The sequence below is a fragment of the Oryctolagus cuniculus genome, chromosome X (genome assembly GCF_964237555.1).
Source record: "Oryctolagus cuniculus chromosome X, mOryCun1.1, whole genome shotgun sequence".
NCBI lineage: Eukaryota > Metazoa > Chordata > Mammalia > Lagomorpha > Leporidae > Oryctolagus > Oryctolagus cuniculus.
In genome coordinates this window covers 110,133,907-110,147,669 of record NC_091453.1, presented here as the reverse complement: position 1 = coordinate 110,147,669, position 13,763 = coordinate 110,133,907, and the positions used below count along the sequence as shown (strand labels likewise).

At 41.9% G+C, this 13,763-nt stretch overlaps 1 pseudogene; it reads right to left on the bottom strand.

Annotated features, from left to right (window-relative positions):
* Positions 1 to 905: 905 nt before the first annotated feature.
* Positions 906 to 3,843, bottom strand: LOC100344611 (RING finger protein 214-like; annotated as a pseudogene).
* Between the last annotated feature and the right edge of the window lie 9,920 nt (positions 3,844 to 13,763).

Below are 13,763 nucleotides of genomic sequence, written 5' to 3'. Positions count from 1 at the left end.
CAGTCTCAGTTCGGTAGCTCCACACTTTCACTAGGTTCTAACCTCCAGTTATTTCTCCCCACGAGAGTCAGGTTTTTCTGCTTGGCTGATGGCAGGCACCACTTAAGTATGTCCAAAATGGCACCTGCTCTTTGTCTTGCTCGGCTTTGTAAGGTGCGTGGAGAGAGAGGCTAGTGTCCGTGCCAGTTCCCCTTATTTATTCATTTTTTTTTCTCTCCTCCAGTCAGCCTGGTGAACTTTCCCCAGCAGGGCTTCAAGCCTCGTTCCCTCTAGGCTCTTTGTTCCTTTCCCTGCCAATGTCTCGGGTTACCGAGGTTTTTGTCTCACCTCCCCTTCCAGCGCTGGCAAGCAGACTCCGAGGCTCGGCTTCCGTGGCTTGGCTTCCACGCCATGGGCATCCTTGCTCTCCGTGTCACACCACTAGATCCAGAAGAGTTTCCTCTGTAATTTTTTCCCGAGCCTTTTCCTGAGACTACAGTAACTCCACTTTTATTAAACTATCTTTTCCCGGACTATCAGTGCGCACCCTCACTATTCCACCATCTTCTAAGTAAATATTTTTAAACATTTTCTAGATTTATTTTTTCTAGATAGCTTTTATATTGTATTTGAACACAGCCATAGGTAGTGAGATCATAATTTTGAGGCCAAACTAAGTATCTTCCATAAAGTCTGCATCCCCCCAAAGAAATGCAAGGTGAAGGGGGAGATTGTTTCTACATTAATATGCATACTTTCATTTATGAACATTTAAATACAGGCTTTCTATATGCATATTACCTATTTAATAAAAATGTACATAGTACAAGTATATCATACTGTATAAATATAGAATTCGAGAAATCTTGAACCTGTACTTCCTGTTCACATCAGTTTCTCCTCTTCTTTCTTCGCAGTCAGGTCCATCATTTCAGAGTTGAGCAAAAGGGACAAGTGTCATTTGTGTTGGTTGGGGCCCAGAATTTGACATACTCTTTGTACAGCACATGGGTGCGTATCATTGGGTGCAGCTCACTGAACTGGACAAGTTTCTGGCACATCAGACACAGCTTACAACTGGCTGGTGCATGTGAAGGCCTTCCCAGATATGAAACTTGGGCAGAAGGCAAGAACATTGGGCTACTGATTTGGGCCGGTGGAGCAGGGTACAAGGCCCAGATCCAACCACATGACTGAGTACTTGCTGCTACCCGCTCATGTTTTGCCAGCTGTGTAGCTACCAACTGGATCAGTTCTTGTATGGTCAGGTCTGCCATGGTGGTATGTGCTGACTTGTTTTGCTGAAGAATATTGGTCATCTGGGCCTTATTGCACTACAGAAACTGAGTCAGCAACTTTTCCAGGATCTTCTGTAGTTTGTCTACTAGTTGGGACCTGGGGGATTTAGAGGAAGCCTTAGCACTGCCCAAGCCTGTGGGACGTGAGATGGGGGTGATAGTGGGCATGCAGAGCTATTTCTTCCATGGGAGCCAGGAAGGAGTAGGGAAGGTTGGTTGGGCTGGAAAAGGGTAGGGTTCAGGATTGTGAAAGACAAGGAATGGGAGATCTTCAGTTGACATAACCTTGGGCATTGTGACCTGCCAATTGGAAAAAAGGCATCTGAGGAGCCAAAGAGGGATTGGGCTGAAACACCTGAAGCATGAAGTCTGTCTCTGTTAGTGGTGGAGGCAGAGGGGGAGTAGGGATTTGAGGAAGCCTGCTCAGTTTGGCTCCATTGCTCACTAACTGGATATGACTATTAAACTGATCTCGAACATTCTTCTTCATTATCCAAATGCCAGTCTTGTCTCCCACTCTTGTTTGGAATGAACTATCTGCAGCGGTGGTGGTGGTGGTGGTGGTGGTGGTGGTGGTGGTGAGGTGAGGCAGTTCTGCCTCCTTTTTGGCTTCTGCTATTTTCAATACCAGCAACACTCGCCAGCTCTCTAGTGATCAGATCACTGCCTTCCAGGCCTGTTCTTTCTCTTCCATAATGTTCTGATTTATTTCACCATCCTGATTGTTGAGTCTATCCAGTTCCATTTCCCACACTTCTCTTCAGCCTTTCTCAAAAAACTTCTCAATTTTGGCTTTCAGGTCCTGATTCTTCTGTAAAAAACTCTTTCTTTTCTGTATCTTCTTTGTTCCTTCTTGCCATGTTGTCACATCTCGAATGGCCTTTCGTATCTCCTGACGATTCTTCATTTCTTCCTCTCTCCTCTTCTGGAGTTTCTTTAACTGCACTTGGAGCTAATTTTCCACTTGCCTCTGCTTATCTAGAGCCTACAGTAAATATTGATAGACATCACATATATAAACACAAAAGTGAGAACTTTTGATAATTTGTAAGACCATGAAAGGATTTTAAGGCCAAAAATGTGAGAATCACCACTGTTTCAGAAACAAGACCACTTTTTTTTTTTTACCATGGTTCTCTATCTCTTCAAGTCACTCATTACAATAAAAACTGGCTTGTTTTTAATCCTCATACTTCCATGTTTCCCCCTGCCCAGGACCTTTGCAAGCTTTGCACCTTTGCACATGCCAATCCATTTGCCTGCAACTGTCTTCTCCAATCCTCTTTCACTTCACTGAGATAAATAAATAAATATATATATATATATATATATATGGCCTTCAAGTTTTAAATCTCTATAGGTTTTCTTTTTTTAAGCTTTATTTGTTTATTTGAAAGTCAGAATTACACACAGAGAGAAAGAGAGGCAGAAAGCCAGAGAGAGAGAGGTCTTCCATCTGCTGGTTCACTCCCCAGTTGGCCACAACAGCCGGAGCTGTACCAATCTGAAACCAGGAGCCAGGAGTTTCTTCAGGGTCTTCCACATGGGTGCAGGGGCCCAAGGACCTGGGCCATCTTCTACTGCTTTCCCAGGCCACAGTAGAGAGCTGGATCTGAAGTGGAGCAGCTGGGACTCGAACTTGCGCCCATATGGGATTCTGGCGCCGCAGGCAGATACTTAGTCCACTACGACACAGTGCCGGCCCTGAGGGCACCATTTCTTTCCTGGGTACTAGCCAGGAGTCATTGTCAGCTTCAAGAGGCAGGAGCTGAGCTGATCTGAAGCCAGGAGCCAGGAGCTTCCTCCAGGTCTCCCACACAGGTGCAGGGGCCCACGTGCTCAGGCCATCTTCTACTGCTTTCCCAGGCCATAGCAGAGAGCTGGATCGAAAAAGGAGCAGCCAGGACTAGAACCTGTGTACATATGGGATGCTGGTGCAGCAAGTGGAGGATTAACCTACTGTGCCACAGCCCTAGCACTTTTAAATGATAAATAAGTGTCATAATATAATCTGTTTTCAACCATTGTTTTCTCATTGCCTTTACCCAAAGCTATATGCTTCTGTGGATTCTGCCTCCCTTGAACTAGTTCATCCTCAAAGTCCCAGCTTGGAAGAATGTATATTTCAAGATTGATTTTCAATCTAATTAAGACTAATTTAAAAATATATATATGCTATTGCTATTTTTATTGCTTTCCTTGTTCATTTGATATGTTTAATCAATCTTTAGCTTTATTCTCTCTCTTGTTATAAAAAGCATTAAAACAACAGGTGCTTGGCTTTCCACTCCAATCCCATTGTTTTTTCTTTTCTCTTTTCTATGGGGCTCATTGTTTTTCTTCTGTGCCCCAGATAGTCTTCTTGATGTGAAGAATTCTGTTGTTTAGTTAGAAGGATGATCTTGTTTTTTCTCCCTTAAGGTAGTTGATCCAGTTATTTAATGAAATCATTAAATGTTCCAAAATGATTGCTGTGATTTTATTTATTTATATTTATTCTAAAAAAGAATATTACTCAAAAATGTTTACAAACTGTTTCTCTTCAAACCTGTACTACGGAAACCATCGCAGCCCTCATAAAACTCTGGAAGATCTGTTCGTTTAAAAGAAAAAAAAGGGACTGGTGCTGTGGCACAATGGGTTAAGCGGTGGCCTGCAGTGCCAATATTCCATATGGGTGCTGATTCGAGTCTTGGCTCCTCCACTTCTGATCAAGCTCCTTGCTAATGCTCCTGGAAGGCAGCAGCAGATGGCCCATGTACTTGGGCACTGCCACCCACTTGGGAGACCGAGATGAAGCTCCTGGATCTGGCTTCAGCCTGATGCAGGCCGAGCTATTGCAGCTATTTGGAGAGTGAACCTGCAGATAGAAGATTTCTCTCTCTCTGTTTCTCCTTCTCTCTCTACCTCTAACTGTACCTATCAAGTAAATATATAAATCTTCAAAAAAAAAAGGGAGGGAGGAAGAAGGCAGGAAAAAAAGAAAAAAGGAAAAAAGAGAACAATGAAGAGGAAAGAAAGAAAGAAGGAGGAAAATTAAACTACACATAAGTCATATTATTATGAATCTCAGTTCAATTCTCCAGAGCAAATGGGAGCTACTGTTAGATCAGATTCATGCTTATCTATTTATTTCAACTCTCTTAAGACAACAATTTAAATTCACAGGTGCTAGGGTTGGTTCAATTATTTTCTTCATTCGTTCTACAACTGTCCACTGATTGATTTTTCTACACACAACACTATGCAAGATGCTATGGAGAATACGAAGAAATTTAATACACGGCTAATTCTTGTTAATGTTCTAAAAAATCATTAAATGCCCTTGTGGGAACAAGAGACACACGAATTTAATTAAAGTTCGTCAGGCTGAGAGTGATTCATGCTTCAGAGGACCTAGTTCTCTGAAGTTCAGATTATGTGATTCACTAAGGAAACATCAGATACTGAAAAATAAAAAAAAAAAAAAAACACACACACCAGCAACAAAACTGTCAGAAATGTAAGATTTTCTAACAAAATGATGCTTGTAAACTTCAATGTACCCCCACTCCTCAAGAAACCTCACCACTTTGAATTTGAAGGATAGAGTTTGGCCACTCATCAAGTATGTATTTATGTTTGTTAAATATTTCAAGCATTCAAAATCCACTATCTTCATTTATTCATTCATCTAACAAATTTTTATTGAGTGCTTCACATGTACCAGATACTAGCCTTGGGTTGGGATACAACAGTGAACAACAGTGTCGGGGGTGGGGGGGGGACCTGTTCCACTAGTTTGCCTTTTAGCAAGATGAGATAAAGAAGAAAACAAATAAATCAACTAGGAAAGCGTCAGATAGTGTATATCACACAGTTTGAAGCAAAATCGGCATGTTCTTTCCCAGTATAGAGGAGGGAATATGTGACTCTTTTTTTAACACATTGCCCTAGAAAGGGAAGAATGGAATTAACAGTGCTTTCCTTTTTTCACTTTCTTCTAGATATTGACTGTTAATAAACTCTATCCCCCATACTAAAACCCTTTATTATTATGAGAAATGTTTTTGTACATTTGAAGATTCATAGAATCATAGTCTACTTTCTTCAGGTGGTATCAGTCGTATTATAGTGAGGCTGTATTGTAAGTGTCCAAATCTTGGCAGCTCTGTCAGGTCTCACCTATCTGTTGTCTATATAACCAACATAGGTAATTATTAGCCAATACATGATTTGAGATACCTCAAATTCTTCTGATAGTTATCACAAATGTTGGCAGTTGTTGACAAGTTCATGGTGGTTGTCAGCAGTCATATATCACTTAGCAGAGCCTAGAATCTACAGATGCGGGCCCCAACTAAGCCCAAAAAGGTCTCCTCTTAGACTGAAACCAGAAATCTACACTTTATGTTGGTGAAGCTGAAATACAATGTGCCACACTGCTGGAGATCCTTATCACTGCTCCTGCAAAGTGAGGACACTCTCTCCATTATTTTTGGTTCATTCCCCAGTTGGTCAAAATGGCCGGAGCTGAGCCAATCCAAAGCCAGGAGCCCAGGAGCCAGGAGCTTCTTCTGGGTCTCCCACATGGGTGCAGGGATGCAAGGACTTGGGCCATCTTCTATTGCTTTCCCAGGCCATAGTAGAGAGCTGGATCATAAGTGGAGAAGCCAGGACTTGAACCAGTGCCCATATGGGATGCCCGCACTGCAGGTGGTGGATTTACCCACTACGCCACAGCGCTGGCCCCCACTGTCTCCATTATTAACACCAGTGAGCAAGGCTGCCAACAGAAAATTCTACCCTCCCCTAGGGCACACAAATTCTGTTAGACTGGTATCTGGAATCACACTTAACTTTCCAAAGGCAGGCTTTGTTTTTGTATCTGTGCACCATTATGCATTCCTTATTCAATCCTTCTAAGTTTTGAGAATCTATTTTATTTCTCTCTACTTTCTGGCCTCAAGGTCATTTCAGTCTGTGAGACCACCTGAATGGTGATCACAGGTTAAATGAAATAGGCTCTTAAGCTCATGGAATAAGTTGCTGTTTTGGGGGTTGATTTCTCAACTTTTTAATTTTAATATGCAGAATTAGCTCTTCCCCATTATCTGCTGCCCAGATGTACCACTGCCAAAGGGTTGGGTACATAACCCAAAGCTAAGCCAAATGTTAATCTTGCTAAGATGTACCCGAGGGTGGAAAAATGGCTGAAGCTCAGTTATTTCAGTTGTGTCTGCAAGAAGGCTGTTGAATAGCTCTTGTTCCCCATCCTTGAAGCTGCTTATTCACGCTGTTATGTAAGCTTGGTTCTCCATCTGTACTATGAACAACTTTCTATCAGTCCAATACATTTATTTTCTGCTTAAATTAGGTAGAGTTTCTTGCAACCAAGGGACCCAACAATAGAGTCTGAATGCAAATCATTTATTGCAAACACATATGGCGCAACAAAGGTGTCTCCTAATTCCATTCACATGAAGCATTCAAACTCCAGTGTTTCCTGGTTATAACACCTTGTTACAAAGTGTCAGAGCCTATACTCCTCATTTCCTGGATAACCTATGTCCTGCAGAAAAGAAGAGACTTAGCAATCTATAAAGATTGTCTATTGGGTACAGGCATTGTAAGCACTTAAAAAGACATGCTCCATCAACAGATGAATGGGCAAACAAAATGTAGTATATAGGGGGCTGGCATTGTGGCATTGTGACATTGCGTTGTAGCAGTTTAAGTTGCTACCTATGATGCTGGCATCCCATATACACACAGGTTTGAGTCCCGGTTGTTCCATTTCCCATCCAACTCCCTGCTAATGCACCTGGAAAAGCAGTGGGGGATGGCCCAAGTACTTGGACCACTGCACCCACATCAGAGACCCAGATGAAGCTCCTGGCTTTGGCCTGGCTCAGCCCAGGCCATTGTGGCCATTTGGGGAATGAACTAGCAGATGAAAGATCTTTCTCTGTCTCTACTTCTCTCTGTGTAACTCTCTTTAAATAAATAAATATTTTCGAAAATGTAGTATGTGGAATATTACCCAGTTTTTAAAAAGAAATACATTCTGGCACATGCTGCAACATACATCATGCTTCATGAAATAAACTAGAAACAAAAAGACAACTATTGAATGATACCACTTACATGAGGTACTTAGAGTAGTCAAATTCATAGAGGTGGAAGGTAGAATAGTGGTTGCTAAGGGATGGAGGCAAGGGAGCAATGGGGAATTGAATTACTGTTTCAAGGGTATAGAGAGGTTCAGTCTGGGATGACAAATGTGTTCTGGAGATGGACAGTAACAACAGTTGCACAACAATGTGACTGGACTGAATGTACAATTAAAATGAATAAAATGGTAAGTTTCATGTTATGTATATTTTATGACAATTTTTAAAAAAGAAAAGGAAAAGAATTAGACACAAATGTTGTCCTTAGGGACAAACTCTTTAATGGCATATAAGCCATCTGTATAAATACAATTTAGGTTTAAAATGTTAAACACTAGAGAAAAGGAATTGATAATCTTCCCTGGGAGCTGTGACATGGGTGGGAAAGATTTAATTGGATGTGTCTATTGAACCGGCCATGCCATATGAGATGGAAATGGAGGGGAGGCAAATTTAGGCCATGGGTATAAAAAGTCATGCACATCCACACTTTCCCAGAGAAGGGAGGAGGGGAGAAGAAATGGCGGACCCATACTCTTATCCATAAAACGTGCAGTCTAAATGTGGACTGGGTTCTCAGTCTCTTCTGAGATGCCCACCTGGTCTGTCAGGTGTGGAAGTTTCTGTCTGGTTACTTTTTAAATAAAACTTGGCTACCTTGCTTACCACTACTCTCTGTCTCATGTGGGAATCTTTTCCTGTGTGAAGTCAGGCAGCCCAGAGCAGCCAATCTCCAGTAACACCACCAGACTTGTTGTGACAAGTGAAGGCTCTGTCTTCCGATAGCTCCAATGTATTATGTGGTCAGGAAGGGCCAAGTCCCCCCACCAAGAGAAGTAATGAACGTGTTCCATTACAGGGGCAGCAAGGATGTTTCTTCCACTGTTCAGGAAGTATGCCAAAGGCAAGAGCTTTATAAAGAAAGAACCTCCACAACACGGAATGGAACACAAGTTTTCCTGGATTCCTGCTGGTTCCTCATCCTGCTGTCCTTGTCAGTGCCCAGTCCTGGCCACATAAATCAAGGATGTGAAATGTTTTGTCCTGACTATTGAACCACAGAGGGGAAAAATCAAGGTCAGGGGAAGTAAAGAATCAATCTTTTTCTTCCTCTGGAGGAACAAACATGAGATTTTCAGTCTTTGGGCTTTTAAATTAACAGATTGCATTATACTGCATATTACCTTTTTTAAACCTTGTTTAATGTTATAGTAAATTAATGGATGTTGGGCAAAGAAGGATGGGGAAAACAGATGTTACTGGAACAACTATTGGTGGAAAAAGCAAAAGAGATGGGTATGCTGGGGCTGGCGCTATGGTGTAGTGAGTAAAGCTGCCACCTGCAGTGCCGGCATCCCATGTGGGCGCTAGTTTGAGTCTTGGCTGATCCACTTCCGAACCAGCTCTCTGCTCTGGACTGGGAAAGCAGTAGAAGATCACCCAAGTCCTTGGGTCCTTGCACCCACGTGGGAGACCCAGAAGAAGCTCCTGGCTCCCACCTTCAGATTGGTGCAGCTCCAGCTGTTGTGACCAGCTGGGGAGTGAACCAGCGGGTGGAAGACCTCTCTCTCTGTGCCTCTCCTCCTCTCTCTGTGTAACTCTGACTTTCAAATAAATAAATAAATCTTTAAAAACAAGTAAAAAAAAGAGATGAGTATGCCTGTGGTAACCAAGGCATGAGACTACAGAAGATGCTAGAGACTCCCCTAAATATTTTGGTGTGGCTTCTGGCCTTTGACAAAACTGATTAACATTTTAACAGTTTTTCAAAAGCCAATGAGTAATCTCTCTCTCTCTCCCCTCCCTCCTCTCTCCTCTCTTCTTGTAAGACAACATTTCTGCCTTTACTCCCAAAGTTCAAAATAGATCTTAAAAACTTGCCATGGGACCCCAAATCCCCTTAAGTTGGGTGGTAAAAATACCATCTTAAGTGTTGAAGTGTTCATATGAATAGGATTAAGTGTCTGGTAATAATAATAGATAGAATTAAAAAGAAGTGAATGCTCCAACAAGGGAAAGCTGTCCACACAGCAGACTCACAAAATGACAATTGCTTTAAATAGCACTCTGACCTCTGAAAAGCTAATGAGAGCATTTCAGGAAAGGCAAGACACTGTGGCAAAAAATATCCTACATGAAGGATCTCTGTGAAAGAGACCCCAGTGGAAAGAAGTAACCATCAAAGAAGGTACTTTTCTCGGAAGGAAGGAGAGAACTTCCACTTTGGTTTATTTATTTTTTTTTCCACAGGCAGAGTTAGACAGTGAGAGAGACAGAGAAAAAGGTCTTCCTTCCATTGGTTCACCCCCTAAATGACCGCTACGGCCAGCGCTCTGCGCTGATCTGAAGCCAGGAGCCAGGAGCTTCCTCCCAGTCTCCCATGGAGCTTCCTCCTGGTCTCCCATGCGGGTGCAGGGCCCAAGCACTTGGGCCATCCTCCACTGCCTTTCGGGCCACAGCAGAGAGCTGGACTGGAAGAGGAGCAACCAGGACAGAACTGGCGCCCCAACCGGGACTAGAACCTGGAGTGCCGGCACCGCAGGCGGAGGATTAGCCTAGTGAGCCGCAGCGCCGGCCAGAACCTCCACTTTGGCTATGGCTTTGTCTAAATACTGATGGACTTTGTGGATTCAAAAGGCTTCTATAGCTTATGCAGCTCATGTCTAGAGCCTCGAATGACCACTGACGTCATACATAAGAGTGTTAATTGTTAAATTAATAATGACAAGAGTCACTGCACTAACTTCCCATGCACAAGCTCTGTCTTCAAAGAGTCATATTATAATTTTGTATAAGTTCTCACAGAAGATGTATCATTCTTTGGTGCTTCTTTAAAGTTAATTAAGTTTCTAGAAAAAAAGTAAAATTAATTTCAAATGCAATGACTTTGAAGAGCTCTTTTCTCGACTGTTGAGGAACAGTTTTTTTTTTTGTTTTCTCATGCAAATTGTTGAAGCCTTTACTTAGTATAGAGTTAGTCTTCTGTGTATAAAGTTAATCGAAAATGGATCTTAGTGGAGAATGGAGCTGAGAATGGGAGAGGGAGGAAGAGGAGTGATGGGAATGTGGGTGGGAGGACAGGTATGGTGGGAAGAATCACTATATTCCTAAAGTTGTACTTATGAAATGCATGAAGTTTATATTCTTTAAATAAAAGTTTTCTTTGGGGAAAATAGATTTTAAAAAGAAGCCTTTATTTTCTCACAGGATCAGAAACATTTTGTATATGTGGAAAAGAATAAGTTGTAAGGCTGCTGTTGTGGCACAGCAAGTTAAACTGCCACTTGGTATACCAGCATCCCATATCAGAGCTCCAGTTCAACTTCCAATCCAGCTCCTGGATAGTGCACCTGGGGAAGCAGGGGAAGAATGCTTGGCCCCTGCCACCCATGAATGAGAACCAGATGGAGTTCCAGGACCCTGGCTTCAGCCTGGCCCACCCTTGGTCACTGTGGCCTTTTGGGAATTAAACCAGCAGAAGGAAAATCAATCTCTCTCTCTCTCTCTCTGCCTGTTAAATAAATAAAAGTAAATTTTAAAAAGGAATGACTTTTCTGTTTCTTTTGAAGATTTGGAAGTGTTTTAAATTCACTAGCTATGGCTCCAAAGTTGTGCTATTCTGAAAATAAATTACTTGGTTACCTTATTAACCTTTTCCCTTGTTTTCATTTATTTATTTGCTTATTTTCTTTTGTTTTCTTCCTGGACATTATGAGGAAATAGTGTGACACCTAGGTGAACTGAAACTTCGTGTAGTTACATTTAAGAACAAGTACACGTTTTGCAAGATTGGATTCCATGAACTGAAAATCTTCATTCTGATAACACTTCCCTAGACCAGATGACATATATGGAACACTCAACAGTCTAGAGACAGATTCATGTTTCCTTGGTACCACATGTATCGTTTATCAGTTACTAGTGGCACCTGTCAGTGTAGCATATATTTCTGTAGTTCAGCTCTCAGCAAGATCCTAGTATTGATAAGCCAGTTAAAAAGGTGTGATTGAATCAAATGTTGCTGCTCCTTTTCTTCTTTGTCTTGTGAAAGTAAAAGGTAATATTGCTGTTATCTATAGAATATGATTAAATATAAAGACATTAATTTTATGATACAAAGGAAAAAGTTAACACATTTTCATCAATCTCAATTGAATATATTTTTAATTTATTTGAATGTGAATAACTTAAATATTGAATGAGTTATACTCTTGCTGAGTAACAACTTCCTTAAGCTCACTTTAGTCCTTTTAAAAAGTATTTATTTTCATTTTATTTGGAAAGGAGAGAGAGAGAGAGAGTGAGAGAGAGATTCTCCATCTACTGGATCACTCCCTAAATACTCACAGTAGCCAGGGTTGACTCAGGTCAGGAGCCTGGAATTCAGTCCAGGTCTCCCACATGGGTGGCAGGCACTCATGTACCTGGGCCATCATCTGCTGCCTCCCAGAATGCGCATTAGCATGAAGCTGGATTGGAAGCCAAGGAGCCTAGGCTGAAACAAGGCTTTTACAATTATTTCTCTATTTTGTTATTTATTTTAGATTTATGTATTTATTTGAAAGGCAGAGTTAGAGAGAAAGAGAGAGAGCGAGAGCGAGAGCGAGAGCGAGAGCGAGAGAGAGAGAGATGTCTTCCATCTGCTGGTCCACTTCCCAAATGGCCCCAATGGCCAGAGCTGTGCTGATCCGAAGCCAAGAGCTAGGAGCTTCCTCCAGGTCTCCCACATAGGCCCAGTCCTCCACTGCTTTCCCAGGCACACTAGCAGGGAGCTGGATGGAAAGTGGGAACAGCCAGGACTTGAACTGGTGCCTGTATGGGCTCAACAGACACTGCCTTTATTTCCTGTGCCACAGCACTGACATCTATTTATTTATTTATTTATTTGAGAGCCAGAGAGCAAGACAGAGAACTTATATCTACTGTTTCACTTCACAAATGCTGGTGATGGCCAAGGCTGGGCCAAGGCTCAAGGTAACATCTGGGAACTCAAGGATGGTCTCCCCCTTGAGTGTCAGGAACCCAACTACTTGAGCAATTGCCACTGCTTCCCAGGGTCTGCATCAGCGGGAAGCTGGAGTCAAGAGTCAGAGCCAAAATTCAAAGCCAAGCACTGTGGTGTAAGTCACAGGCATCTTAACTGCTAAGTCAAACACTCACACCTCACCTTGGTCTTCAGTTCAGTGTAACCTTAGAGTCCTTCCACTGCTAAGGCAACCTCCAGTGTTCCTATTTATACAGAGGAACACAATTGGCTAATTCTCAGCTGCTTGTGGCTCATCAGAATCTCATACATGTCTACTTCATCTCACTTAAGGCCTATCATTCCTTAACTCACTAGCTGACTATATTCTTTCTGTTAGTCTACTATGTAGACATTTAGGAACCTCTGATTTTGTGCTACCATAATATACCCGCCCCCCAAAGAGTAACCAGAAGTTTAGAGAAAGTCCTGATTTCCTGATTTATACTACATGAAAAATGTAAAACTTATCTATTACCAGAAGGCATATAATTCTTAAAAGATTTTTATTTTGATTTTGTTTTTCAAAGCTTTAAAATTATTTGAACACACTAAACTGTTTTGAAACAGTTTCAACTTAATACCTTCACAATGGACCTATACCCTTCTGCTTATGGGTACTTGCCCCACTCATCATGGGATTCAGTTAAAATTTTGGGTTAATGTGTGTCTTGTCATTTTTGCTTATTCATCCTGTCGTTCAATCCTTTATTTCTTTTCTGCTACTCCTTACCAAAGCATCATTGCTATGATAACTCTGGAAAGCCTTGTAAGGAGTCAGAATAGGCATTATAATCATCTGTCTTTGGAGGCTCCCAATGGTATCTGATGAACCCCTGAAGACAGGAACCCTCCCACAGTACTATCATCAATTTCTATTCAGAATAGAGTCTCTATTTGCAGAGGTCAAATATTTCATTTAGGGACAGGTGTTTGGCACAGTTGTTAAAGAATTGCTTAGGGAGCTTGCTTCCCATATCAGAGTGCCTGGGTTCAAGTTCTGGTTGTCAGCTTCCTAATGATGTTCACCCTGAGAGGTAGCAGGTGATGGGTCAAGTACATGTGTCAGGGCTACACACCTGGGAAACCTGGATTGAGTTCTGGACTCCCAGATTGGACCTGGCTCAACCCCAGCCATTGCAGGCATTTGGGGAGTGGGCAAGCATGTGGAAGTTCTGCCTTTCTCTCTCTCTCTCTCTTTCTCTCTCTGTGTGTGTGTGTATGTGTGTGTGTATGTGTCTGTCTTCCAAATAAAATAAAAAATAAAATTGCATTAAAAATTTTTAAAAACATTTCAGTTTGCCTAAATCT